The 27,780-nt window shown below is 37.6% G+C and overlaps 1 long non-coding RNA gene across 1 annotated transcript; it reads right to left on the reverse strand.

Annotated features, from left to right (window-relative positions):
* Nucleotides 1–138: 138 nt before the first annotated feature.
* On the reverse strand, nt 139–27,693 carry LOC109250115 (uncharacterized). Its single transcript, XR_002072882.2, has 5 exons — nt 26,635–27,693; nt 7,474–7,545; nt 7,210–7,359; nt 1,032–1,073; nt 139–308 (listed from the first exon to the last, which is right to left on the reverse strand). It is a non-coding gene; the product is annotated as an uncharacterized LOC109250115 (long non-coding RNA).
* Nucleotides 27,694–27,780: the final 87 nt, after the last annotated feature.

Below are 27,780 nucleotides of genomic sequence, written 5' to 3' on the forward strand. Positions count from 1 at the left end.
CTCTCCCTCTCTTTCTGCCCCTTCCCACCCCCCCTAAAATAAATTAAAAACATTAAAAAATCTTTTTAAGAAGTGGTTAAAATGGTGAATTGTATGTTGTATACATTTTACCACAATAAAAAAACACAAGTATAAAGTTTTTCTACCAAAATCTTCCAGTAATTATAAGGGTTAGAAAACCAGTCATTCATATATTGTTGAGAATATAAACAGGTATTTCCTTCTGGAGGAAGTTTTGGTGATACTTATTAAAATTTCTTTGAAATGTGATGCCATTGATTCATTTATTCTCCTTGTGGGAATTCGACCTAAAATTAAAAAAAAAATAGTGATTTATAAAGTTTTATGCAAAATGATCTTAACCTTAGCATGGTTTTTAAAAGCCAAAAATATGAAATTGTCTAAACTTGACCATGGTGGATTGATTAAACAATTTAGGGTATATTCATACTTTGAGCACTAATTTTAGCTATCTAAAATTATAGTACAGAAGACTATTTCGTGAAAAATATTAGAGAAATATTCCAATATAATGTTAAATGAAAAAGATACAAACACTAGGTCTTAAGTTGAATAATAAGTTCTTAGATGTAAGGTTAGTTTGACAGTGTTGATTCATTTTTAATTTTTTTAAGTTTGAAAATTAAAATTTAAAAATACATTTCTTTATTTTGAGAGAGTCAGAGAGAGCATGAGTGGGGGGTGGGTGGGTAGAAAGCAAGGGAGAGAGAGAATCGTAAGCAGGCCCCACGCTGTCAGTACAGAGCCCGACGCAGGGCTTGAACCCATGAAACTGTGAGATCACTACCCAAGCAGAAACCAAGAGTCAGACACTCAACTGACTGAGCCACCCAGGCACCCCTGACAGCATTGATTCTTAATGAATCTATGCAGACTATGTTTATAAAATTATTTTCTATGATTGTTAACTGTGGTTACATGATTACAACTACAAGTCCTTTAAATATCTCAGGATACAATTTATCTGGGCATAAAAAAAATTCATTAAAAGAATTAAATTTGCTTCTTACCTTCCTTGAATTTATGTTTCCTCCTACCATTATTCTTTTACCCTTTTCATTTGAAGGTAGTTATTGAGAGAAGAATGGAGAAAAAGAGACTTTGGTTAGTTCTGCTTTCTCTGTTATCTTTTAAACATTACATCATTTTCCCCAGAGTCTTTACAGTTTTGTTCTTGCCATGAACATGACCTTAAAAGGGCACTCCCCACCCCCCCCCCGCCCACCCCTTTTTTTCCTTTTTATTTTTTTAAATTTTTTTTTTAATGTTTATTTATTTTTGAGACAGAAAGAGACAGAGCATGAATGGGGGAGGGTCAGAGAGAGGGAGACACAGAATCTGAAACAGGCTCCAGGCTCTGTCAGCACAGAGCCCGACGCGGGCCTCGAACTCACGGACCGCAAGATCGTGACCTGAGCCGAAGTCGGATGCTCAACCGACTGAGCCACCCAGGCTCCCCTTCCTTTTTTTTTTTTTTTTTTTTTTAACTATTTTTCACATCTCTAAGTTCCTTCTGGATTCTGCTTTCCCTGATATCATTAGTCAAGGTTCATGCTGCTCTCTAGTATTTATGTAAATGTACACATCTATCTAACCTTTCATATTTTGGGCTCATAAAGGAATATCTCTAGAGTTACTTGGTGTTTTAAGATCTCCCTTTTTTTCTTCCCTATTCAAATTATTTAAGAAAGTAGTCTTCAACCTGAGTTATAGGAACCCCCAAAAGTTTGTGAATACTTTTCAAGGAGCACTGTTGGCAGGAAAAATTGTTATTTCCAGATCCTCAACTTCCAGTTGTCCTTTATCCTAAAATTTATCTGAAAAAAACCATTTTGCAAGTTCTCCTGCCCACCTCCCCTTTCACAGTGACTCTGTTCTCACGGAAGAGGAGAAGGTAGAAAAGCACACTGCAAGTTCATTCATCTGCACACTTGTCCCAAGATGTAAAAATCTCCAGGGTACCAAGGGGACAATTTGAAATATTTTTGTCTGGAAGACTTCTACAATGATTAACCCAGATGGTGACTATTGTCTTTCCCTGTCTTATGCACATTTCTTTTTTTTTTTTTTTTAACTTGTTTTATTTTTTACTTTTTTAAAATTTACATCCAAATTAGTTAGTATATAGTGCAACAATGATTTCAGGAGTAGATTCCTTAGTGTCCCTTACCCAGTTAGCCCATCCCCCACCCAACCCCTCCAGTAACCCTCAGTTTGTTCTCCATATTTATGAGTCTCTTATGTTTTGTCCCTCTCCCTGTTTTTATATTATTTTTGTTTTCCCTTCCCTTATGTTCATCTGTTTTGTCTCTTCAAGTCCTCATATGAGTGAAGTCATATGATTTTTGTCTTTCTCTGACTAATTTCACTTAGCATAATACCCTCCAATTCCATCCATGTAGTTGCAAATGGCAAGATTTCATTCTTTTTGATTGCCGAGTAATACTCCATTGTATATATATACCACACCTTCTTTATCCATTCATCCATCGATGGACATTTGGGCTCTTTCCATATTTTGGCTATTGTTGATAGTGCTGCTATAAACATGGGGGTGCATGTGTCCCTTCGAAACAGCACACCTGTATCCCTTGGATAAATGCCTAGTAGAGCAATTGCTGGGTCATAGGGTAGTGCTATTTTTAGTTTTTTGAGGAACCTCCATACTGTTTTCCAGAGTGGCTGCACCAGCTTCCATTCCCACCAATAATGCAAAAGAGATTCTCTTTCTCCGCATCCTTGTCAACATCTGTTGTTGCCTGAATTGTTAATGTTAGCCATTCTGACAGGTGTAAGGTGGTATCTCATTGTGGTTTTGATTTGTATTTCCCTGATGATGAGTGATGTGGAGCATTTTTTCATGTGCCGGTTGGCCATCTAGAAGTCTTCTTTGGAGAAGTGTCTATTCATGTCTTTTGCCCATTTCTTCACTGGATTCTTTGTTTTTTGGGTGTTGAGTTTGATAAGTTCCTTATAGATTTTGGATACTAACCCTTTATCTGCTATGTCATTTGCAAATATCTTCTCCCATTCTGTTGGCTGCCTTTTAGTTTTGCTGATTGTTTCCTTTGCTGTGCAGAAGCTTTTTATTTTGATAAGGTTCTAGTAGTTCATTTTTGCTTTTGTTTCCCTTGCCTCCGGAGACGTGTTGAGTGAGAAGTTGCTGCGGCCAAGATCAAAGAGGTTTTTGCTTGCTTTCTTCTCGAGGATTTTGATGGCTTCCTGTCTTACATTTAGGTCTTTCATCCATTTTGAGTTTATTTTTGTGTATGGTGTAAGAAAGTGGTCCAGGTTCATTCTTCTACATGTCGCTGTCCAGTTTTCCAAGCACCACTTGCTGAAGAGACTGTCTTTATTCCATTGGATATTCTTTCCTGCTTTGTCAGAGATTAGTTGGCCAAACGTTTGTGGGTCCATTTCTGGGTTCTCTAGTCTGTTCCATTGATCTGAGTGTCTGTTCTTGTGCCAGTACCATACTGCCTTGATGATTACAGCTTTGTAGTATAGCTTGAAGTCTGGGATTGTGATACCTCCTACTTTTGTTTTCTTTTTCAAGATCACTTTCGCTATTCGGGGTCTTTTCTGGTTCCATACAAATTTTAGGATTATTTGTTCTAGCTCTGTGAAGAATGCTGGTGTTATTTTGATAGGGATTGCATTGAATATGTAGATTGCTTTGGGTAATATCAACATTTTAACAATATTTGTTCTTCCAATCCAGGAACATGGAATCTTTTTCCATTTTTTTGTGTCTTCTTCAATTTCTTTCATAAGCTTTCTATAGTTTTCAGTGTATTGCATATTTCTGTTACAGGTCAAGAATAGCCTTAGAAACCTCCCTGTTGAGATATGCTGAATATGCTATAGGGTGAGACGGGTAGGAGTGATGATAATTCCCCTTTATTAACTTGCTTCTCCCATCCTTAAATATAATTAGACAATACATGGTTCTTGAGGAAGAGACTCATGAAAGCAAACAAACACAATGTCTTTAAGAAACATTAAACCCTAAAAATGGCTCTCCTTATCTCCTTTTTGAAAATAAGCTCTTTTCCCTTTTTCGGTGTCTCCTCAGGATTCCTTCTAGAATGTGCTGTCAGCTGAAAAGAAAAGCACCCTTGAACAGATTAGTCATGCTGATTTATTAAAGTATAACTGGAATGTATAACTGTGATTTTTGAGACATGATGGATAAAGCCTGTGCAGAAAAACTTTACATGATTTATTTCAGAATGAGTTTGCATTATTTTAAAAGGGAGTTATAACTTATTTCATAATTTAATATCATAAAATAGTTATTGATTTACTGACTTAAGCTTTCTGTGCCTCAGATTCCTCCTCTGTAAAATGGGGTTACTAATAATATCCCTCCATTGAGTTGCTTTGGAGATTAAATGAGTCAACCTATAATCTATGCAAATCACATAGAAGAGTGCCTGGTGCATAGTAAGTGCTTTTCACATCAGAATGCTCTCCTCCCTGGTCCGAACTCTTCTCTTTGTCTGTACTCACTCCCTTGGTAATCTCACCCAGTCTCCTGGCTTCAAATATCTGTATGCCAATGATGTCCAAATTTATATTTCCCATACCTGCTCACTGCAGAACTCTAGCCTCATATATTTAATAGCTTATTGGCCATCTCTACTTGGATACCTAATAGACATCCCACTCTCACTCTCTCCTAGCTGAACCCTGTTCTTTCCTCTCCCTCAATCTGCTCCACCTACAGAATTTCCCCTGCCACTTAATGTCAATGTCATCCTTCCAAATGCTCAGCCCTCCAAAACTTGGGAATAAGTCTGCACGCATTTCTTTCTCTCATACTCTACATCCAATTGGTCTTCCTAAAAATATATATATATATATATATCCAAGAACAAACAGAGGATTACTGGAGGGGTTGTGGGAAGGGGGATGGGCTAAATGGGTAAAGTACATTAAGGAATCTACTCCTGAAATCATTGTTGCACTATATGCTAACTAACTTGGATCTAAAATTAAAAAAATAGGGGCGCCTGGGTGGCGCAGTCGGTTAAGCGTCCGACTTCAGCCAGGTCACGATCTCACGGTCCGTGAGTTCGAGCCCCGCGTCAGGCTCTGGGCTGATGGCTCAGAGCCTGGAGCCTGTTTCCGATTCTGTGTCTCCCTCTCTCTCTGTCCCTCCCCCGTTCATGCTCTGTCTCTCTCTGTCCCAAAAATAAATAAACGTTGAAAAAAAAAAAAATTAAAATTAAAAAAATAAAATAAAAATTAAAATATATATATATATATATCCAGAATCTGACCACCATTCACTACCCCTACCACTGAGCCCTGCTGCAAGATACTCTGATTTGTCTCCTGTATTACTGCTTATAGACTCCTAACTAGGTTTCCTGTATGTATACATTCAAGCCCATAAATATTATTTTATTCTAAAAAGATTGTAAAAATATGCATCAAACTGTTGGCAACGGCTATCTTAGGGTGGTGGTCATTTAAAATATTTGCCTTTTTGTCCAAAAATATTATTTTTGGGAATTTATCTGTAGGAAACAATTAGGATGTGCCTAAAGATTTAAGTTCAAAGATTCTAGTTACAACAGTATGTATAATAGGTAAGAATAGGACATAGTCTAAGTATCTAACAATAGAAAAGTAGGGTTTTTTCCCCAAGTTTTTATTCAAATTCCAGTTAGTTAACATACAGTGTAATATTAGTTTCAGGTGTAGGAGTTAGTGATTCATCACTTACATGCAACACCCAGTGCTCTTCACAGCTGCCCCACTTAATCCCCATCACCCACTTAACCCATCTTTCCCACACACCACCCCTCCAGCAGCCCTCAGTTGGTTCTCCCTAGTTAAAAGTCTGCTTTATGGTTTGCCTCTCTCTCTCCTTTTTCCTCTTATGTTCAACTGTTTTGTTTCTTAAATTCCACATATGAATAGGAAAGTAGTTTAATAAATTATGTTATAGCTAGGTGATAGATTGTCTTACAAGGTTGAATATATTTTTCAAAAAATTAATAACACACCATTAGTGAAAAAAGTAATAAAATAGCAAGTACACAATGAGATTAACTTTGCAAAGTAAAAAAATGTATATGAAGAGAAGAAAAGGCAGGAAGGATATACACAAAATATTAACAGCAGTCACCATATAGGAAACACACATAGGTGGCCATGGTCTAGAGCTGAAGAGTTGTGAAAAAGGCACTGCTTCTCCATTAGCAAACCTGCTTGGAATTCACAAACTCAGAACAAATGTGCAAATTGTAATCAACACTTCCTGCAATGTTTTGCAGTGTCAGCTTAAGCAACCATCTCATTTATAGGCTACGAATGCACTCATAGAGCATATCACATGAATAAAAAGATATTTTAACTCTGAATTTGTTGTCACAAAAAATGATTCTCATACAGCATACTTAGCAAGTAGAAAAAAAAATCCCCTAATGCTTTTAGGAATGTAGGCCTTTTAAGACTTTGCCAGATTAGGATGGGTTAACCTATTTTTTGCAATGACTGATAAGAGTTTCCCAAGAGCTTCTTATCAGTTTTTAACCTGTTTGAAAAAGTAGTTAAAAGAGCAAGAAATAAGTTTGCTTGGCATACTCAGTGACTGACACCCAGTTTTTAACTCATAATTTTTCTTAGTTTTTAACAGTTGAGCTTAAACGTTAGTTCTCAGAATTTTTTGTTTCATGTGTTTCTTGTAACTTACAGAATGAATCAAAAGAAGAAAAATTCTAAATTCACAACTGTCTCTTCTATTCAGGCCTGTCATTTTTATCAGAGGATATTAATGTGATTAAGAAGTCTAAGAAGACTTCTCTCTTTATTTTTTACTTATCTAAAGCATAGATACCATTAGAACTACCAACTCATTTCACTGAAAAGGAAAACCAACAAATAAAAAGCAGAATGCAAAGCTCACAAGCAACGAAATGCTATCAAGACAAGGCTACCAAAATGACCTGAAAATCAAGCTTGCAGTTTTTTTCATGAATCAAATGATCAAATTCAAATACAAAAGGTGTCAGGTATGTAATCACCACATTTCTTTATCACTTACACATAAGACTGTCCTTAAGAGCCCACATATTTAAAAATGAGAACATGAAATTTTACAGGACTTTGTTGTGAAACTCTAAGTGTACTAGAATACTGCCACTTTGCTCTTTTGGAACATAAAACACAATTTACCAAACAATAGTCCCCATAAGAGACGGAAAGATCTGATTATGTGCTTAGGAGAGCTTAAGAGCCTTTCTTTCTTTCTTTCTTTCTTTCTTTCTTTCTTTCTTTCAGACTATTTTGGTATTCTTTGAGAACAAGCTGAAATTCTCTCGTGTTCTGGAGAGAGAGAGAAAGGCAAAAATTACTAATGTAAAACACAAACTTCTTACCAGTATCAAAACAAAACAAAACAAAACAAAGCAAAACAAAACAAATCAACTTTAGGTTTACCTGGAATGAGTGTGTGCAGTAAGAATCCCATTTTGGTCATCTCTACAGGTGGGCTGTCTTTATAGCTTATGTCTATCAAATTTAAAATCTGAATGTTAATGACATCTAAATTAAAAAAGCCCTACACGAGTGTGAACAAAGAGAAAATCATTGCTTCTAGATATTTAGTCAAATTTGAGGTAGAATTTCTCTCTGGATTTACACTATGGTTCTCAATTTAGGAATTGTGATGTTTTGGAAAATGTTTCAAGAAAACTATCCTAAGGTGTGAACCTTTGTTGTTTTCTTAGTAGCAGTTAATTTTATTTATTTTTCTTCTTATTTACAAATTCTGTTTTTTTTATTGAGGTATAGTTGACACATAATGTTACATAAGTTTCAGGTGTACAACATATTGGTTCCACAACTCTATGTACTATGCTCCCCATGAGTGCAGCTACCATCTGTCACCATACAAGACTATTAAAATATCACTGACTATATCCCCTATGCTGTACTTCTTATCCCTATGACTTACTCATTCCATAACTGGAAACCTGTACCTCCTAATCCCCCTCACCCATTTTGCCTATCCTACTCTCCTCCCCTCTGGCAATCACCAACTTGTCTCTGTATTTATGGGTCTGTTTCTGCTTTGCTTGTTAATTTGTTTTGTTTTTTAGATTTCACGTGTAATGAAATCATATGGTTTGTCTTTCACTGATTTATTTTACTTAGTATCATACCCTCTAGATCCATCCATGTTGTTATGAATATCAAGATTTCAAGACCGAGTAATATTCCATTGTGTATATACCACCTCTTCTTTATCTATTCAACTATTGATGGACACTTGGGTTGCTCTCATATCTTGACTATTGTAAATAATGCTGAATTAAACATAGGGATGCATGTATCTTTTCAAAGTACTGATTTCACTTCTTTGGATAAATACCCATTCGTGGAATTACTGCATCACATGGCAGTTCTATTTTTAATATTTGAGCAACCTCAAATAGAGAACAACCATTGTTCTCTACAATGGTTTCATCAATTTACATTCCCACAAACACTACATGAGGGTTCACTTGCCTCTATATCCTTCCAACACTTGTTATTTTTTTCAATTTATTCATTTATTCATTCTTTCACTTTTTGATTCTGACAGGTGTAATGTAATATCTCATTGTGGTTTTCACTTTGCATTTACCTGATGATTTATTGATGTTGGGCATCTTTTCACATGCCTGTTGGGTATCTGTATGACTTTGGAAAAAGTCTATTCAGGTCTTCTGCCCATTTTTTAATCAGATTAATTTTGTTTTGTTTTGTTTTGTTTTTTGTTTTGGTGTTGAGTTGTATAAGTTTTTTATATATTGTAGATACTAATCCCTTATGGGAGATATCATTTGTGAATATCTTCTCTCATTCAGTAGGTTGCGTTTTCTTTCTTTCTTTTTTTAAGTTTATTTATTTTGAGAGACAGAGAGAGAGAGAGCGAGCATATGAGCGGGGGAGGGGCAGAGAGAGCAGGTGACAGATGATACCAGGCTCTGTGCTGACAGCACAGAGCCTGATGCAGAGCTCAAACTCATGAACTGTGAGATCATGACCTGAGCCAAAGTCAGATGCTTAACCTACTGAGCCACCCAAGTGCCCCAGGTCGCCTTTTCATTTTGTCGATAGTTTCCTTCACTCTGCAAAAGCTTTTTTATTTTGGTGTAGTCTCAATAGCGTCTTTTTATTTTCTGGTTTTTTGCTTTTGTTTCTCTTGCCTAAGGAGACTTAGCTAAAAGAATATTGCTAAGGCTAATCTGTAAGAGATTACTGTCTATGTTTTCTTCTAGAAGTTGTATGGCTTCAGGTCACACATTTAGGTTTTTATTCAACTTTGAGTTTATTTCTGTGTATGGCATAAAAAAAGTGGTCCAGTCTCATTCTTCTGCATGTAGCTGTCAAGTTTTCCAAGCACTATTTACTGAAGAAACTGTCTTTTCCTCCATTGTATATTCTTGCCTCCTTTGTCGTATACTAATTGACCATATAAGCATGGGGTTATGTCCAGGCTTTCTATTCTATTAATTAGTGTGTCTGTTTTTATGCCAGTACCACACTGTTTTGAGTTTTATAGCTTTGTAGTATATCTTGAAATCTGAGACTATGAAACCTTCAGCTTCATTCTTTTTTCTCAAGATTGCTTTGGTTGTTTGGGATCTTTTGTGGTTCCATACAAATTTTAGGATTTTTTGTTCTAGTTCTGTGAAAAATGCTGTTGTTATTTGAATATTAACTATTCCAATCCATGAGCATGGCATGTCTTTCCATTTGTTTGTGTCATTTTCAATTTCTTTCATCAATGTTATATAGTTTACAAATTACAAGTCTTTTTCCTCCTTGATTAAGTTTATTCCTAATTAGTTCATTCTTTGGTGCAGTTGTAAATGGAATTGTTTTCTTAATTTATCTTTCTGCTACTTTTTTTATTAATGTATAAAACACAATCAATTTCTGTACATTAATTTTGTATCTTGTAACTTTACTGCATTATTTATTAGTTCTAATAGTCTAATAGCTTTTAGGTGGAGTCTTTAGGGTTTTCTATGTGTATCACATCATCTACAAATAGTGACAGTTTGACTTCTTACCAGTATAAATGGCTTTCATTTCTTTTTCTTATCTGATTGTTGCAGCTAGGACTTCCATTACTATGTTGAACAAAAGTGGCAAGAGTGAACATCCTTGTTTGTTCCTGATCTTAGAGGAAAAACTATCAGTTTTTTTTACCATTGAGTATAATGTTAGCTGTGGGTTCGTCATATACGGCCTTTATTATGTTGAGTTTTGTTCCTTCTAAACCCACTTTGTTCAAAGTTTTTATCATGAACAAATGTTGAATTTTGTCAAATGCTTTTTCTGCATCTATTGAGATGATCATATGATTTTATACTTCATTTTGTTAATGTAGTGTATCACATTGATTGATTTGTGAATACTGAATGATTCTTGCATCCCTAAAATAAATCCCACTTGATCATGGTGAATGATCCTTTTAATATATTGTTGGAAAGGGTTTCCTAATATTTTATTGAGGATTTTTGTATCTATTTTCACCAAGGCCACTATATTGGCCTGTAGTTTTCTTTCTTTGTAGTATCTTTGTCTGGTTTTGGTATCAGGGTAATACTGGCCTCATAGAATGTATTTGGATGGGCGCCTGGGTGGCTCAGTCAGTTAAGCATCCGACTTCAGCTCAGGTCACGATCTCCTAGTTTGTGGGTTTGAGCCCCACATCAGGCTCTGTGCTGACAGCTTGGAGCCTGGAGCCTACTTCGAATTCTGTGTCTCCCTATCTCTCTGCCCCTCCCCTGCTCATACTCTGTCTCTCAAAAATAAATAAATGTTAAAAAAAAAAAAGAGAATGTATTTGGAAGCTTTCCTTCCTCTTCAATGTTTTGGAATCATTTGAGGAGAATAGGTATTAACTTTTCTTTAAATGTTTATAGAATATGGGGTGTCTGGGTGGCTCAACTGGTTGAGGACCCAACTCTTGATTTCAGTTCAGGTCATGATCTCACGGTCTTGAGATCAAGCCCCGAAACAGGCTCAGTGGTCAGGATCAGGGATTGGGCTCAGTGGTTGGGCTCCACGCTAAGCATGGAACCTGCTTAAAATTCTCTCTCTCCTTTTCTCTCGGCCCCTGCCCCACTCGTGTTTGATCTCTCTCTCTCTCTCTCTCTCAAAAAGTTCTTTTTAATAATAAAAAAGAAATAAATGTTTGTAGAATTCACATGTGAAGTCACTTGGTCCTAGATTTTTGTTTGTTGGGAGTTTTTGATTACTGATCAATTTTGTTACTAGTTATTTTTCCGTTCAGATTTTCTATTTCTTCCTGATTTGGTTTTGGAAGATTGTATGTTTCTAGGAATTTATCCACTTCTTTTAGGTTGTCCAACTTGTTGACATATAATTTTCCATAGTATTTTCTTATAATCCTTTGTATTTCTGTTGTGTTGGTTGTTACTTCTCTTTTATTTCTGATTTTATTTGGATTCTCTCTCTCTCTCTCTTTTTTCTTGATAAGTCCAGGCTAGAGGTTTATCAATTTTATTTATCTTTTTAAAGAACCAGCTTTTGATTTTGTTGATTTTGGTTTCTGTTTCATTTATTTCCGCTCTGATCTTTATTATTTTCTTCCTTCTACTAACTTTGGGCTTTGTTTGTTCTTTTCTTTCTAGTTCCTTTAAATGTAAGTTTAGATTATTTTTTTTTTAAATTTTAATTCCTGTATAGTTAACATACAGTGTTATATTAGTTTCAGTATAGGTATACAATATAGTGATTCAACAATTCTATACATCGCCCAGTGCTCATCACAACTAGTGCACTCCTTAATCCCCTATCACCTACTTCACCCATTCCCCTACCCATTTCCCCTCTGGTAACCATCAGTTTGTTCTCAATAGTTGAGCATCTGTTTCTTGTTCTCTCTTTCTTTGTTGTTTTTTCCATTTGCTCATTTGTGTCATTTCTTAAATTCCACATATGAGTCTAATCATACCATATTTGTCTTTCTCTGACTGACTTATTTCACTTAGCATATACTCTCTAGGTCCATCCATGTTGTTGCAACTGGCAAGATTTCATTCTGTTCTGTGGCTGAATAATATTCCTGTATTATGCTTACATAATTTGGCTATTGTAAATAATGCTGGTATAAACATAGGGGTGCATGTATCGCTTTGAATAAGTGTTTTTGTATTTTGGGGGTAAATATCCGGTAGCACAATTACTGGATCATAGGGTAGTTCTATTTTTAACTTAAAAATTTTTTTTTAATTTGAGAGAGAGAGAGCACACAAGTGGGGCAATGAGGAGAGGGAGGGGCAGAGGGAGAAAAAGAGAGAGAATGAGAGAGAGAGAGAGAGAGAGAGAGAGAGAGAGAGAGAGAAACCCAACCAGGCTCCATACTCAGCATGGAGTCTGATGCAGGGCTCAATCCTAGGACCCTGGGATCATGAACTGAGCTGAAATCAAGAGCCAGGTGCTCAACCAACTGAGCCACCCAGGCACCTCTACTTTAACTTTTTGAGAAACCTCCATACTGTTTTCCAAAGTGGCTACACCAGTTTGCATTCCCACCAAGAGTACAAGAGGGTTCCTTTATCTACACACCCCTGTCAGCACTTGTTTCTTGTGTTTCAAGTTCTTGTTAACACTTGTTTCTTGTGTGTGTGTGTGTGTGTGTGTGTGTGTGTGTGTGTGTGTGTGTGTTTAAGACATTCTGAGAGGTGTGAGGTGATATTTCATTATAATTTTGCTTTGCATTTCCCTGATGATGAGTGATGTTGGGTATCTTTTCATGTGTCTGTTGGCCATTTGGATGTCTTCTCTGGAGAAATGTCTGTTCATATTTTCTGCCCATTTTAAATTGGATTGTTTGTTTTTTGGGTGCTGAGTTTATTGAGTTCTTTATATATTTTGGATACTAACCCTTTATCAGATATGTCATTTGCTCAACCAACTGAGCAAATGACATATCTGATAAAGGGTTAGTATCTTCTCCCATTCCATTGGTTGCCTTTTAGTTTCATTGTTTCCTTTGCTGTGCAGAAGCTTTTTTAAAATATAGTCCCAATAGTTTATTTTTGCTTTTATTCCCTTGCCTCAGGAGACATATCCAGAAAAATGTTGTGATGGCCAATGTCAGAGACCTTACTGCCTGTGTTCTCTTCTAGGATTTTTATGGCTTCAGGTCTCACATTTAGGTCTTTAATCCATTTTGAATTTATTTTTGTGTATTGTGTAAGAAAATGGTCCAGTTTCATTCTTTTGCATGTAGCTAACTGGTTTTCCCAACACCATTTGTTGAAGAGACTGTCTTCTTCCTATTGCATATTTTTTCCTGCTTTGTCAAAGATTAACTGACCCTATAATTATGGGTTTATTTTTGGGTTTTCTGTTCTGTTCCATTTATCTAGGTCTATTTTTGTGCTAGTACAATACTGTTTTGGTTACTACAGTTTTGTAATATAGCTTGAAGTCTGGAATTGTGGTATCTCCAGCCTTGCTTTTCTTTCTCAAAATTGCTTTGGCAATTTGGGGTCTTTTGTGGTTCCATATAAATTTTAGGCTAAAAAAATAGACACTTCTAATTACACATTTGTGATTCTAGTCATCTGTGGGGTGGAAATCCCCATCCTCACTCCCAATTCCAGCTACGTGGGTACAATATGACATCATGGTCTGGCTGTCGGTGAAGGGGTGAAGGTGAGTGCAGGGCTGGCCCATGGATCTTCAAGAGAGGGAGCTGAGACTATGGTTGAATTTGCATTGCTTCAGGGCCTGCTCAAGCCCTCATTCAGGGACAGAGTACTCTGACTGGTGGAGCAGTCAAGGAACTGCTTGATCTCATAAGCCCAGCACCCCATCTGCAGGGGCTAGGGGACAGAGTGGGTGGGTGCCTGCTGAGCAGCAGGCTGGGTGGGCTCCGAGCCTCCCCCACTGAAAGCTCCAGTCGGGGTACTACCAACAATGTGTCCCACAGCTGAGCCAATAGCCATGAACACCATCTGCCCCATCGGGCAAGGTTGGCCAGAGAGCAGACCAGTGTGGCAACGAGGGCAGTGGGTGCATGGGCAGGTGAACAAGGGTGAGGCAGTGTACCTGACTGGGCAGCCATACTGGGGCTCCTCTGGGGCATGGTGGTGGTAGTGGTGGGAATTGGCCAAATGGAGTCAGAGAATGCAACAGTAGCAGTGGTTCTCAAATTTTAGGATTTTTTGTTCTACTTCTGTGAAAAATGCTGATAGTATTTTCATAGGGATTGAATTAAATGTTTACATTGTTTTGGTTAGTATAGACATTCTATTAATATTTGTTCTACCAATCCATGAGCATGGAATGTCTTTCCATTTCTTTGTGTCATTAGATTATTTGAGATTTTTCATATTTCTTGAGGTACATCTATATTGCTATAAATTTCCTTCTTAGCCCTGCTTCTGCTGCATCCCAAAGATTTTGGAGTGTTGTGTTTGCATTTTCATTTGTCTCCATGTATTTTTATTTCCTCTCATTTCTGTGTTGACCCACTGGTTGTGTAGTAGCATGGTGTTTAGCCTCCACATGCATGTGTTTTTTTTTTTTCCAGTTTTTTTTCTTGTAACTGATTTCTAGTTTCATACCATTGTGGTTGAAAAAGATGCTTGATATGATTTCAATCTTCTTAAGTTGATTAAGGCTTATTTTGTGGTCTAACGTGATCTATTCTGGAGAATGTTCCGTGTGCACTTGAAAAGAATGTGTATTCTGTTGGTTTGGGATGGAATGTTCTGTGTATATCTGTCAAGTCCATCTGGTCTAAAGTGTTGTTCAAAAATACTGTTTCCTGAGGTGCCTGGGTGGCTCAGTTAGTTAAGCATTTGACTCTCAATTTCAGCTCAGGTCATGATCTCACAGTTCATGGGATCAAGCCCTGCATCTGGCTCCATGCTGACAGCATGGGGCATGCTTGATATTCTCTCTCTCCCTCTTTCTCTGCCCTTACTCCACTCATGCACACACTCTCTCTCTTTCTAAATAAATAAATAAACTTAAAGAAAAATATTGTTTCCTTATTTGATTTTCTGCCTGGATGATCTATCCACTGATGTAAGTGGGGTGTTTAAAGTCCCCTACTATTATTGTATTAGTATTGCTTTATGTATTTAGGTGCTCCAAGGTTGGATGCATGGATATTTACAAGTGTTATATATTGTACTCTAGTTGGATTGATCCCTTTATCATTATATAATGCTTTTTTTCTCTTGTTAGTCTTTGTTTTAAAGTGACAATTAATTACAAAATTACACTATTTTGAGTGACAGTTATTTTTAAGCTATAGTTCATACATACAAAATAGAGAGTAAATATTCCATTGATTAAAAAATGGATTCCAGCTGGGGTGCCTAAGTGGCTCAGTTGGTTAAGCATCTGACTCTTGGCTTTGGCTCAGGTCATGATCTCATGGTTTGTGAGATCGAGGCCCTTTGCTGTCAGTGCAGAGCCTGCTTGGGATTCTCTCTCTCTCCCTCTTTCTGACCCTCTCCTACTCATGTTCTCTCTCTCTCTGTCTCTCTCAAAATAAATAAATAAACATTTTAAGGTTTTGGTTTTTTTGAGAGAGAGAGAGAGTGTGTGTGCAAGCAAGAGAGGTACAGAGAGAAAGGGAGAGAGAGAGAATACCAAGCAGGCTCTGAACTATCAGCGAGGAGCCTGATATGGGGCTCAAACCGACGAACTGTGAGATCGTGATCTGAGCCGAAACCAAGAGTCAGACACTTAACCAACTAAGCCACCCAGGTGCCTCTAAATAAATATATTTAAAAAAACGGATTCCAGCTGAAATATCTCACCCATTGATAACAGCAAAATTAACTGATCTTCAACCTCTATATAGTTAGGGGCTATTTCAGTGTTATTTCCAATCACAGTGAAGTAAAAGGAGCATTTGTCAACAAATAGTCATCAAAGCCACACAAATAGTAAAACCTGAACAAGACAAATAGCTGATATTTGGCATCTAGGTAACTCCTGCAAATTTAAGCAGCAGGCTCAAGCAAAGAGGGTGTAAATATTCATTACTGTATTGAGGATGAATTTCCTGGGTTCTTTATGTCTTTATTACTGCACTTAGTTGCTAGGACCCTTTTCACTTAAGAGCCAAAACTTGACTTTCTATGTAAGTTTTTCAATTTATAGATTTCAACTAGTCAATCCAGGGGTTTGACCTTCTCGCTTTCCTTCTCTTCTTCTGGGGATATATATGTTGTACTGACCTCAGAGGCACCTGGCCCCAGGATCTGCTGGGATGCACAATTACGTCTAAACTTTGATTGTGAACTCCTTTCCCTGCTACCCCCTGTCTGTATTCATCTCTGTTAACCTCATCCTGACCACAAGGCCCCTCCCATTCTGTCACACCATTCAGCCACTCTGTATTGCCTTGCGGAGCTCAGGAAACAACTGTTGGATGCTCAGTATCCTGGAGGGTGGGTAGGAGCATCTCAGTCATTCTGCCTCAGATGTGTGGTGAGCAGGGGTCTTCTTGAGAGAGATGAAGATCCTCTCTGCTCTTAAGTCTTTACTCTCTTCCTCCAGGAAATTTCCTGTCCTGTCATCTGACTCAGAAGAGTGAATAGGAGATATAATTCCTTTCTTAGGCATCCACCAGCATCCAAATTATAGTCACAGGCACTCCAGATTCTCTTCTCCTTCCACCAGTCCTTCTGGTGGACAACTTCATACCTCCTAACTCTTTGGCTTATAGTGTAAACAATCTGCCCTGAATTCTCCAAGCTGTAACTGTTTTAGAATTTTAAAACCCACGTTTCCTCTTTTGAGAAAACTGCCTTTATAATAAAAAGCCTATTGTTTTAGCTTTGATTTTAAAATCCCATTCAGATTTTCTCTGGAGATCTTAAAGTTTTGAAGAAATTGACTGTAAAGTATCAGAGAAAAATAAAAGTCACTTACTTGAAGATGAAAAACAAACAAACAACTCATTCAGAAACTTAGTTGTCTTGTTTGTTCCTGGCTGTTTACCCTCATCTTGAAACTATGAATGTATTGATTCAGTGGGTGAAGGGGGAGACCTGGTGGTGGGAGAGGAGAACCAAAATACCTGTGAAGAGAGAAACATTATCTCCAAACTGTATCCCACTACATCCATCAGGAAGTGTTTATTAGTGAACATGTGACAAATGGTAGTCAGGGGTGATACAAGCCCCCTAGTGGGAACTTGAAAATGTGCAGGACATATTTAGTCATCACAGTGATTTGGAATTTACTGGCATTTGGTGGGTGGAGGGTAGGGATGATAAACAGCCTGCAAAGTTCAGGACAGTTCCATACAAAATGCCAATAGTTCCCAACTGAAAAATACCAAAGACATTCTTATTTTCTGTTGGGCTTTTTCAGTCCCTGACCCCATCCATGTTACTATCTAGTACAGCTCCAAAGGCCCTCCTTTTAGGCATCAGACCGCCCTTGCTTACTTCTCAAGCCTGAATCTTTTCCTCTTCACAGCTCCATGGGACTAGCCTGACTACCCATACAGTCTTTGCATGTCTCCAGCCTGAGCTATCATGGGGAGGAGCTAGGTACTCTATCAGGAGGTATTATTTAGGTGTCCTATCCCTTAATGTCAAGTTCCTCTTCTGTCCTAAAGTACCCATGGAGTGGTTTAAGGATTTGGCTCAGACTTGCTTAGCCACTTTTCTATAGAAGATATACATACCAGTTCTCTTGCTTCCCATTATTGTTCCTATCATTTCTATCTAAAAGAAAAAGTGTGAAAGATCCTGTATTTTACTGCTGTCACTAACTTTGGGCTAGTCATTGAGCTTTCTTGGCAGCTAAATTTTCTTATTTGCAAAAATGAAGGAATTGGGCTGGATGATCTGAAGGCATTTAAGGTCTGTGCTTTTATGAAAAAATAGCATTTGTTCTGATTCTGGCATATTTCACCTTTCTTCCTTCACTTACGTCCTTTAGTCTTTTTGTTCATAATTTAGAAGTCAATGGGATCTTTAGCAAAAGAAATGGTATTAATGAAATTAGATTTTCATGCCATTTTGAGGCATGGGTTGGTTAGTTATGTAGCTACATGCAGTAAAAAGAAATACATTCTAAATTATTATTGTTTTCTATAAAGAATTAATCTCCCTTTTGTCCTTGCTTTACTAATACATTTAGGAAATATTTATTAATCATCTATTGTGCCAAGAACCCTTCTAGATAGAATAGTGCTAAAAATCTAACAGTGAACAAAAGAAACTCACTGCTTTTATAGAGCTTACATTCTAGATCATCAGTTGTCAAGGTGTGGTCTTCAGATCCCTGAATAATACCTCAGAGGGTCCAAAAGGTCAAAAACATTTTCTTAATAATACTAAGGCATTATTTGACTTTCCCAGTGTGTTCACATTTGCATTGATGGTATGAAAACGTGGTAGGTTAAATTGCAAGTGCTTTGGGGCACCTGGGTGGCTCAGTCAGTTATGCATCCAACTCTTGGTTTCAGCTCAAGTCATGACCTCAAGGTGGTGAGATCAAGCCCTGCATCAGTCTTTGCACTGGGCATGGAGCCTGCTTAAGATCCTCTCTCTCTCCCGCTACCACTTGCTGTCTCTCTCTAAGAAACAAAACAAAACAATTGCTCTCTCTCTCTCTTTAAGAAACAAAACAAAACAAACACAAACAAAAAAACAGCTAAAATGTGGAAGCAACTCATATGTTTACTAACAGATGAATGGATAAGCAAAATTATATATATATATATATATATATATATATATATATATATATACACACATACATACATACAGTGGAATAATACTTGGCCTTAAAAAGGAAGGAAATTCTGACATGCTATAACATGGATGAACATGGAGAATATTACACTAAGTAAAATAAGACAGTCACATAAAAACAGTAGAAGAGCAGAGTAAAAGCAGAGCAGAAGATAGGAGAATGGTGGCCTCCAGCAGCTGGGGGGAGAGTTATTGTATAATGGGTATAGAGTTTCATTTTTACAAGGTGAAAAGAGTTACGGGGATAGTTTGAGGTGATGGTTGTACAACACTATGAAAGTATTTAATACCACTGAACTGTAACCTTAAAGATCATTAAGATAGCAAATTTTATGTTATGTGTATTTTAACACAACAAACTCCATATGCACACACTGAGGAAAGGCCATGTAAAAACATAGTGATGAGGTAACTACCTGCAAGCGAGGAAGAGAGCCCTCACCAGAAATTAAACCAGCTAGAACCTTGATCTTGGACTGCTGGCCTCCAGAACTGTCAGAAAATAAACTTCTGTTCTTTAACATCCCTACCACAAATCAATAGCTATTGAGCTCTTACTATATCAGTCATTTTATTATTCTCATTTTACAGAAGGGGAAAGTGAAGTACAAATTTTCCCAAAGTCCATATTTACTCCTTCTTTGCTTGTCTAGTACATTGGAGAATGTCCCCAGGTTACTGAAAAGTCCTTTGACAGCATTATATATTCATTTGGAAAAAAAATGATTCATTGCTTCAATAATGCTGAAGACATAAATTTTTTTAAATGTTTTTAATTTATTTTTGAGGGAGCATGAGTGGGGTAGAGGCAGAGAGAGAGAGGGACAGAGGATCCAAAGTGGGCTCTGCATTGACAGCAGTGAGCCCCAATGTATGGCATAAGATCATGACCTGAGCCGAAGTCAGATGCTCAACAGACTGAACCACCCAGATGCCCCAATAATACTGAAGACTTTTAAACTGAAGATCCCTTGATTATGCTTCTCTAGTCCTACTATTTCACTGGAATTGGATTTGCTAACTGTAGTTATCTCAATATTGTCACATCTCTATAAGTTGTCATTTTTTAAATTTCCATTTTTCTCTCAGTTTATTTTTTTTAATGTTTTTATTTATTTTTGAGACAGAGAGAGACAGAGCATGAGCAGGGGAGGGGCAGAGAGAGAGGGAGACACAGAATCTGAAGCAGGCTCCAGGCTCTGAGCTGTCAGCATAGGGCCCGATGTGGGGCTTGAAGTGATGGACTGTGAGATCATGACCTGAGCTGAAGTCGGATGCTTAACCAACTGAACCACCCAGGCGCCCCTCTCTCAGTTTACTTAATTGTCTGATGATTCATTTTTACTTGGTTCTTTTCTTCATCACTATCCATTTGTTTCCCGATATTCTTTCTATCTTTGTAACAAAACCCTTTTAAATCTCATTTAATCCTATTTCCAGAACTTTAATTATCTCATGCCTGAATTCTTTTAAATTCATCTTGCAACTGATGTCAGACTAATTTCCCAGTATTCCAGAAATGTGAATTCTTTTTTTAAAAAGTAAATACACACACTATCTTTTTTATTGCCTTCAGAGTCGAGAGAGTTTCCCTTGTATTATACTCTACTTTTCCATGATTTGGACTTGTTTAACACTCTTGATTTTATTTGCCACTGATACTCAACTTCAACAATAAATAGTTTTCTGTGGGGACAGCTTTCTTTATTCTCTCCAGCATCCATTTTCACCTTTTGCTTCTGCTTTGCTGGTCTCTTCTCCTGGAAAAAATACCGTTCCCTTTATCTGAGCACATCCTAAATACTACCCATTCTTTAAGACCTGGTTCAAGTCCTATCACCTTCCTGAATGTCTATCCACTCATTCTAGCCATTTAAATGAGCTTACAATGCAATTTTTAGAGGAAGCCACAAGAACTGAGGTGGGAGGATGGGGAAGATGGCAAAATAGGAGGATCCTGACCTTACCTCATTTCACAGACTCACCGCAGCTACAATTACATATAACACAACTCACTCTGAAAACCACCTAAAAGACTGGTATAACAGCTCATCTACAGATAAATATATAATGAAAAAGCCACATTGAAAAGGGTAGGAGGGGCAGAGATGGGGTCAGGATCCATACTTCTAGCCCAGCAGCCCCCAAACGGGAGGGGATCATAGACACAGAAGTCCTCCAAGAGGACCAGGGCATCAAGCCCCAAATCAGGCTCCTCACCATCCTGGGTATCTGTACCAGGAAGATAATCCCCCTGGCTTTGACATCTGGCTTTGAAAATCAGTAGGGCTTAATTCCAGGAGACCTATAGGAAGCTGAGACTGTATTCCTATTTATTTTAAGTTTTTTAATTTATTTTGAGGGGGGTACAGAGAGAGAGGGAGAGAGGGAATCCCAAGCAGGCTCTGCACTGTCAGCGCAGAGCCCAACATGGGGCTCAAACCCACAAACCATGAGATTATGACCTGAGCTGAAATGAAGAGTCAGACGCTTAACCGACTGAGCCACCCAGGTGCCCCTGTATTCCTATTTTTTTAAGTTTATTTATTTATTTTGAGAGAAAGAGTGTGTGAACGTATGCATGTGAGTGGGGGCAGAGACGGGGGGGGGGGGGAGAGAGAGAGAGAGAGAGAGAGAGAAAGAGAGAGAGAGAGAGGGAGAGAAATCTAAGCAGGCTCACTGCTGTCAGTGCAGAGCCCAATAAGGGACTTGATCCCGTGAACTGTGAGATCATGACCTGAGCTGAAATCAAGAGTCAAACTTTTAACCGACTGAACCACCCATGTGCCCCAAGACTCTATTCCTATTAAAGGGTCAGTACATATATCACTTGCTCTGAGACCCAGCACAGAGGCAGAAGTTTGAAAAATACCTGAGTTATATATGAAGGAGATGTATGGACTAGTTTTTAGGTTTGTAGTAAAGTGGCAGAAATTTGCATGAACTTTCTCCAGGAATAGAAGTGCTGGTAGGAACTATTTTTATTGCTCTTCTTCAGTCTAGCTGGCCAGACACTTGTGGGAGCCAGTTCTGACACTCTCCATCTACCTTGAGAACACCTCTCCTTTGCCCTGGTGTTCCCCTGTGGTCCAGTCCCTTCCAACCTACTGACTTTGGAAGACTTCTTTCCAAAGCAGCTCCCACCATGCCACACATGGCAGACAGCTTTGTTCAGGACTGGTGTCCCTGGAATGCAACTACTCTCCTGCCATACCCAGCAAAGAGCCCTGGCCAGGACAAATGCCCATCCAAAGCACTGACTCCCCTGGGTTGGGGAAGCAGCCCTATCTACCAGCACAAGTGAAGCATCTATAGCCAGGCCTCTCAGTCCGTCATGCCAGGGGCCAGCCCTGCCCACCAGTGCACCCAGAGTAGACATGACACAGTCACAACTAGAGGGTACACATAACTCATATAGGGAATACCCATGGAATGCTGGGTTCTGGTGACCTAGGGGATTGAGCCACTGCACACTACAGGATGCCTTCTACAGAAGGTCACTGCTTTCAAGACCAGGAGGTATTGCTGACCTAATACACAGAAAAACACAGAGCATCAGGCAAAATGAGGAGTCAAGGAGTATGTTCCAAATGAAAGAACAAGAAAAAAAGCTCAGAAAAACAACAAAATAAAATGGAGACGACTGATTTATTTGATAAAGAGTTCAAAGAAGTTGTCATAAAAATGCTAACTGGACTTGAGAGAAGAGTAGATGAACTTAGTGAGAATTTCAACAAAGAGATAGAAAACATTAAAAAGAAACAATCAGAGCTGAACAATACAATAACTCAAATGAAAAATACACTAGAGAAAATCAACAGCAGATTAGAGAAGGCAGAAAAATGAATCCACAATCTGGAAAACAGAGTGGTGGAAATCACCCTAACTGAAGAGCAAAAAGAATAAAGAATTTAAAAATTAGGGTAGATTAAGGGGATTTTGTGACAATATCAAGCATAATAACATTTGTATTATAGGGACAGAAAACCTGAAAGACTTCACCAAAATACTATTAGAATTAATAAATGCATTCAGTACAGTTGTGGAACACAAAATTAATATCTAAAAATTGGTTGTGTTTCTGTACACCAACAAAGTAGCAGAAAAAGAAATTTAAAAATAGTTCCAAGGGTGCTTGGGTGGCTCAGTCAGTTAAGCATTTGACTCTTGATCTCAGCTCAGGTCTTGATCTCAGTGTCATGAGTTCAAGCTCCACATTGGGCTCCACACTGGGCACAGAGCCTACTTAAATAAAAATCAAAATTAATAGGGGCACCTGGGTGGCTCAGTCAGTTAAGCGGCCGACTTCGGCTCAGGTCATGATCTCGCGGTCTGTGGGTTCGAGCCCCGCGTCGGGCTCTGTGCTGACAGCTCAGAGCCTGGAGCCTGTTTCAGATTCTGTGTCTCCCTCTCTCTCTGACCCTCCCCCATTCATGCTCTGTCTCTCTCTGTCTCAAAAATAAATAAATGTTTAAAAAAATAAAAAATAAAAAATAAAATAAATAAAAATTAATAATTAAAAAAGGGAAAAAAATGAAAATCCACTTTTGATCGCATTAAAATGAATAAAATACCTAGCAATAAATTAACCAAAGAGGTGAAAAATCTGTACTCTGAAAACTATAAGACAATGAAAAAAATTGAAGACAACAAAAATAAATGGAAAGATATACCATGTTCATGGATTGGAATAATTAATATTGTTAAAATGTCCATACTACCAAAAGCAATCTACAGATTCAATGCAGTCCTTAATCAAATACCAAGAGCATTTTTCACAGAACCAGAACAAAGAATCCTAAAACTTGTATGGAACAACAAAAGACCCTGAATAGCCAAAGCAATTTTGAGAAAGAAGAAGGAAAGCTGGAGGTATCACAACCTAGATTTCAAGATATACTACAAAGCTATACACACAAAGTGTGGTACTTGGCACAAAAACAGACACTCAGATCAATGGAACAGAATAGAGAACCCAGAAATGGACCCACAAATGTATGACCAGCTAATCTTTGACAAAGCAGGAAAGAATATACAATGGAATAAAGACAGTCTCTTCAGTAAATGATGCTGGGAAAACTGGACAGTGACATGCAGAAGAATGAACCTGGACCATTTTCTTACACCATACACAAAAATAAACTCAAAATGGATGAAAGACCTGAGTGTAAGACAGGAAGCCATCAAAATCCTCAAGGAGAAAGCAGGCAAAAACTTCTTTGACCTCGGCTGCAGCAACTTCTTACTCAAAACGTCTCTGGAGGCAAGGGAAACCAAAGTAAAAGTGAACTATTGGGACCTCATCAAGATAAAAAGCTTCTTCACAGCAAAGGAAACAATCAGTAAAGCTAAAAGGCAACCGACAGAATGGGAGAAGATATTTGCAAATGACATAGCAGATAAAGGGTTAGTATCCAAAATCTATAAGGAACTTATCAAACTCAACACCCAAAAAACAAAGAATCCAGTGAAGAAATGGGCAAAAGACATGAATAGACACTTCTCCAAAGAAGACATCCAGATGGCCAACCGACACATGAAAAAATGCTTAACATCGTTCATCATCAGGGAGATAAAAATCAAAACCACAACGAGATATCACCTCACACCTGTCAGAATGGTTAACATTAACAACTCAGGCAACAACAGATGTTGGCAAGGATGCGGAGAAAGGGGATCTCTTTTGCACTGCTTGTGGGAATGCAAATTGGTGCAGCCACTCTGGAAACAGCATGGAGGTTCCTCAAAAAGTTAAAAATAGCACTACCCTACAACCCAACAATTGCACTACTAGGTATTTATCCAAGGGATACAGGTATGGTGTTTCGAAGTGGGCACATGCACCCCCATGTTTATAGCAGCACTATTAACAATAGCCAAAGTATGGAAAGAGCCCAAATGTCCATTGATGGATGAATGTATAAAGGTGTGGTATATATATATATACAATGGAGTGTTACTCGGCAATCAAAAAGAATGAAATCTTGCCATTTGCAACTATGTGGTATTATGCTAAGCGAAGTAGTTGGAGAAAGACAAATATCATATAGTTTCACTCATATGAAGACTTTAAGACACAAAACAGATGGACATAAGGTAAGGGAAGCAAAGATCATATAAAAACAGGGAGAGGGACAAAACATAAAAGACTCTTAAATACAGAGAACAAACAGAGGTTTCCTGGAGGGGCTAAATGGGTAAGGGGCATTAAGGAATCTACTCCTGAAATCATTGTTGCACCATATGCTAACTAACTTGGATATAAATTGAAAAATAAAGAAATTATTAAGAAACAAACAAACAAACAAACAAACAAAAACTCAGTGTGGTACCTCCACAAAAATAGACATATAAATCAACAGAACAGAATAGAAAGCCTAGAAATAAACCCGTGCTTATATGGCCAATTAATCTATGACAAAGGAGGCATGAATATATGATGGAGGAAAAGACAGTTTCTGCAATAAATAGTGCTGGGAAAACTAGACAGCTGCATGCAAAAGAATGAAACTGGACCACTTTATTATGTCATACATAGAGATAAACTCAAAATGGGTTAAAGACCTAAAGGTGTGACCTGGATCCATACAACTCTTAGAAGAAAACATGGGTAGTAATTTCTTTGACATCAGCCTTAGCAGTATTTTTTTGGATCTGTCTCTTCAGGAAAGGGAAATAAAAGCAAAAATAAACTATTGGGACTGTACCAAAATAAAAAGCTTTTTCTATTATCCAAAGGAAATGAAAACACTAATTCGAGAAGATATATGCATCCCTATGTTTATTGCAGCATTATTTACAATAGCCAAGATATAGGAGTAACCTAGTGTCCATCAATAGATGATTGAGTGAAGAAGTGGTATATATGTACAATGGAATTTTACTCAGCCATGAAAAGGAGTGAAATCTTGCCTTTCCCAATAACACAGAGACAGGCAAGGTATTTTGCTAAGTGAAATATATCAGTCAGAGAAAGACAAATATCATGTGATTTCACTTACATGTGGAAATCTAAAAACAAAACGAATAAAAGAAGTAACAAAAGAAATTGAAGCAGACTCCTAAATACAGAGAACAAACTGGTGGCTGCCAGAGAATACCTAATTCATTCTGTGAGGTCAGCAGTACCGTAATACCAAAACCAAAGACATCACAAGAAAAGAAAATTATAGGCTAATATTTCTCATGACACAGAGCAAAGATCTTCAATGAAATATTAACAAATAAAACTCAATAATGTGTTAAAAAATTACATGCCAAAACTAAGTGAAGTTTACTCCAGGTATGCAAAGCTGATTCAACCTTTGAAAATAAATTCATGTAACCCATCATATCTACAAGTTAAAAAAGAAAATTCATATGATCATATCATAGATGCAGCATCTGACAAAATCTAATACCCAGTCATGATAAAAACTCTCACCAAACTAGGAATAAAGGGGGGAATTTCCCACCTTTGACTTAAGAAATCCACAAAACACCTATGGTAATGTCATACTTAATAGTGAGAAACTAGAAACTTTCCTGCTAAGATCAGGCACAAGGTAAATATGTCCCCTCTTACTACTCCCTTTCAACCTTGTAATGAAAGACTTAGCTAATGCAATAAGACAAGAAAGGGAAATAAGAGGTATACAGATAAAGAAAAAAGAAATAAAACTGTCTTTGTTCACAGATGGCAGGATTACTTATGTAGAAAATCTGAAAGAATTGACAAAAACAGCTTTTGCAATGAAAAAGCAATTGTAGCAAAGCTACAGGATATAATGTAAATATACAAACAATGAATATATATTAACAGTGAACAAGTAGAATTTGACATTAAAAACATTACCATTTCGGGGCGCCTGGGTGGCTCAGTCAGTTGAGTGTCCAACTTCAGCTCAGGTCATGATCTCACGGTTCGTGAGTTCGAGCCCCACGTCGGGCTCTGTGCTGGCAACTTGGAGCCTGGAGCCTGCTTTGGATTCTGTGTCCCCCTATCTCTCTGCCCCACCCCTGCTTGTGCTCTGTCTCTCTCTGTCTTTCAAAAAATGAATAAACATAAAAAAATTTTTTTAAACATTACCATTTGCATTAACACCCCAAAATGAAATAATTAGGTATAAATTTAACAAAATATGTACAAGATCTATTTGAAGAAAACTATAAATCTCTGGTGAATGCAATTTAATAACTAATAAATGGAAAGATATTACATACTTATGGCTAGGAAGACTCAATATTATCAAGATGTCAGTTCTTTACAACTTGATGTATAGATTCAATGCAATTCCAGTAAAAATCCTAGAGAGATATTTTGTGGGTATCAACAAATTGATTGTAAAGTTTAAATGGAGAGTTAATTAAGAGACTTAGAATATTCAATACAATATTGAAGGAGAAAAACAAAGTCAGAAGATTGACAGCATCTGACATATAGACTTGTTATAAACTGTGGTATAGGCAAAATAACAAATAAATCAATGGAACAGATTAAAGAGCTCCAAATTAGACCCAAGTAAATACAGTCAACTGATATTTGAAAAAGGAGCAAAAGGCAAGAAAATGGAGCAAAGATAACCTTTTCAACAAACGGTGCTGGAACAACTGGATGTTCACATGTAACAATACAAATCGAAACACAGACTTTATACCCTTCACAAAAATTAACTAAAAACAGATCACAGACTTAGTATAAAATGCAAAACTATAAAACCCTTAGTAAAAACATAGGATAAAATCTACATGACCTTGGGTATGGTGATGACTTTTTAGACACAACACCAAAGATACAATCCATGAAAAAAAGAATTTATAAATTGGACTTCATTAAATTTAAAAACTTCTACTATGAGGGGGCGCCTGGGTGGCTAAGGCGATTGAGCGTCTGACTTCGGCTCAGGTCATGATCTTGCAGTTCATGAGTTCAAGCCCCGCGTTGGGCTCTGTGCTGACAGTTCGGAGCCTGGAGCCTGCTTCCGATTCTGTGTCGCCTCTC

Source organism: Panthera pardus, unplaced genomic scaffold, assembly GCF_024362965.1.
Source record: "Panthera pardus isolate Hobbes unplaced genomic scaffold, ASM2436296v1 HiC_scaffold_13, whole genome shotgun sequence".
In the NCBI taxonomy this organism is placed as follows: domain Eukaryota; kingdom Metazoa; phylum Chordata; class Mammalia; order Carnivora; family Felidae; genus Panthera; species Panthera pardus.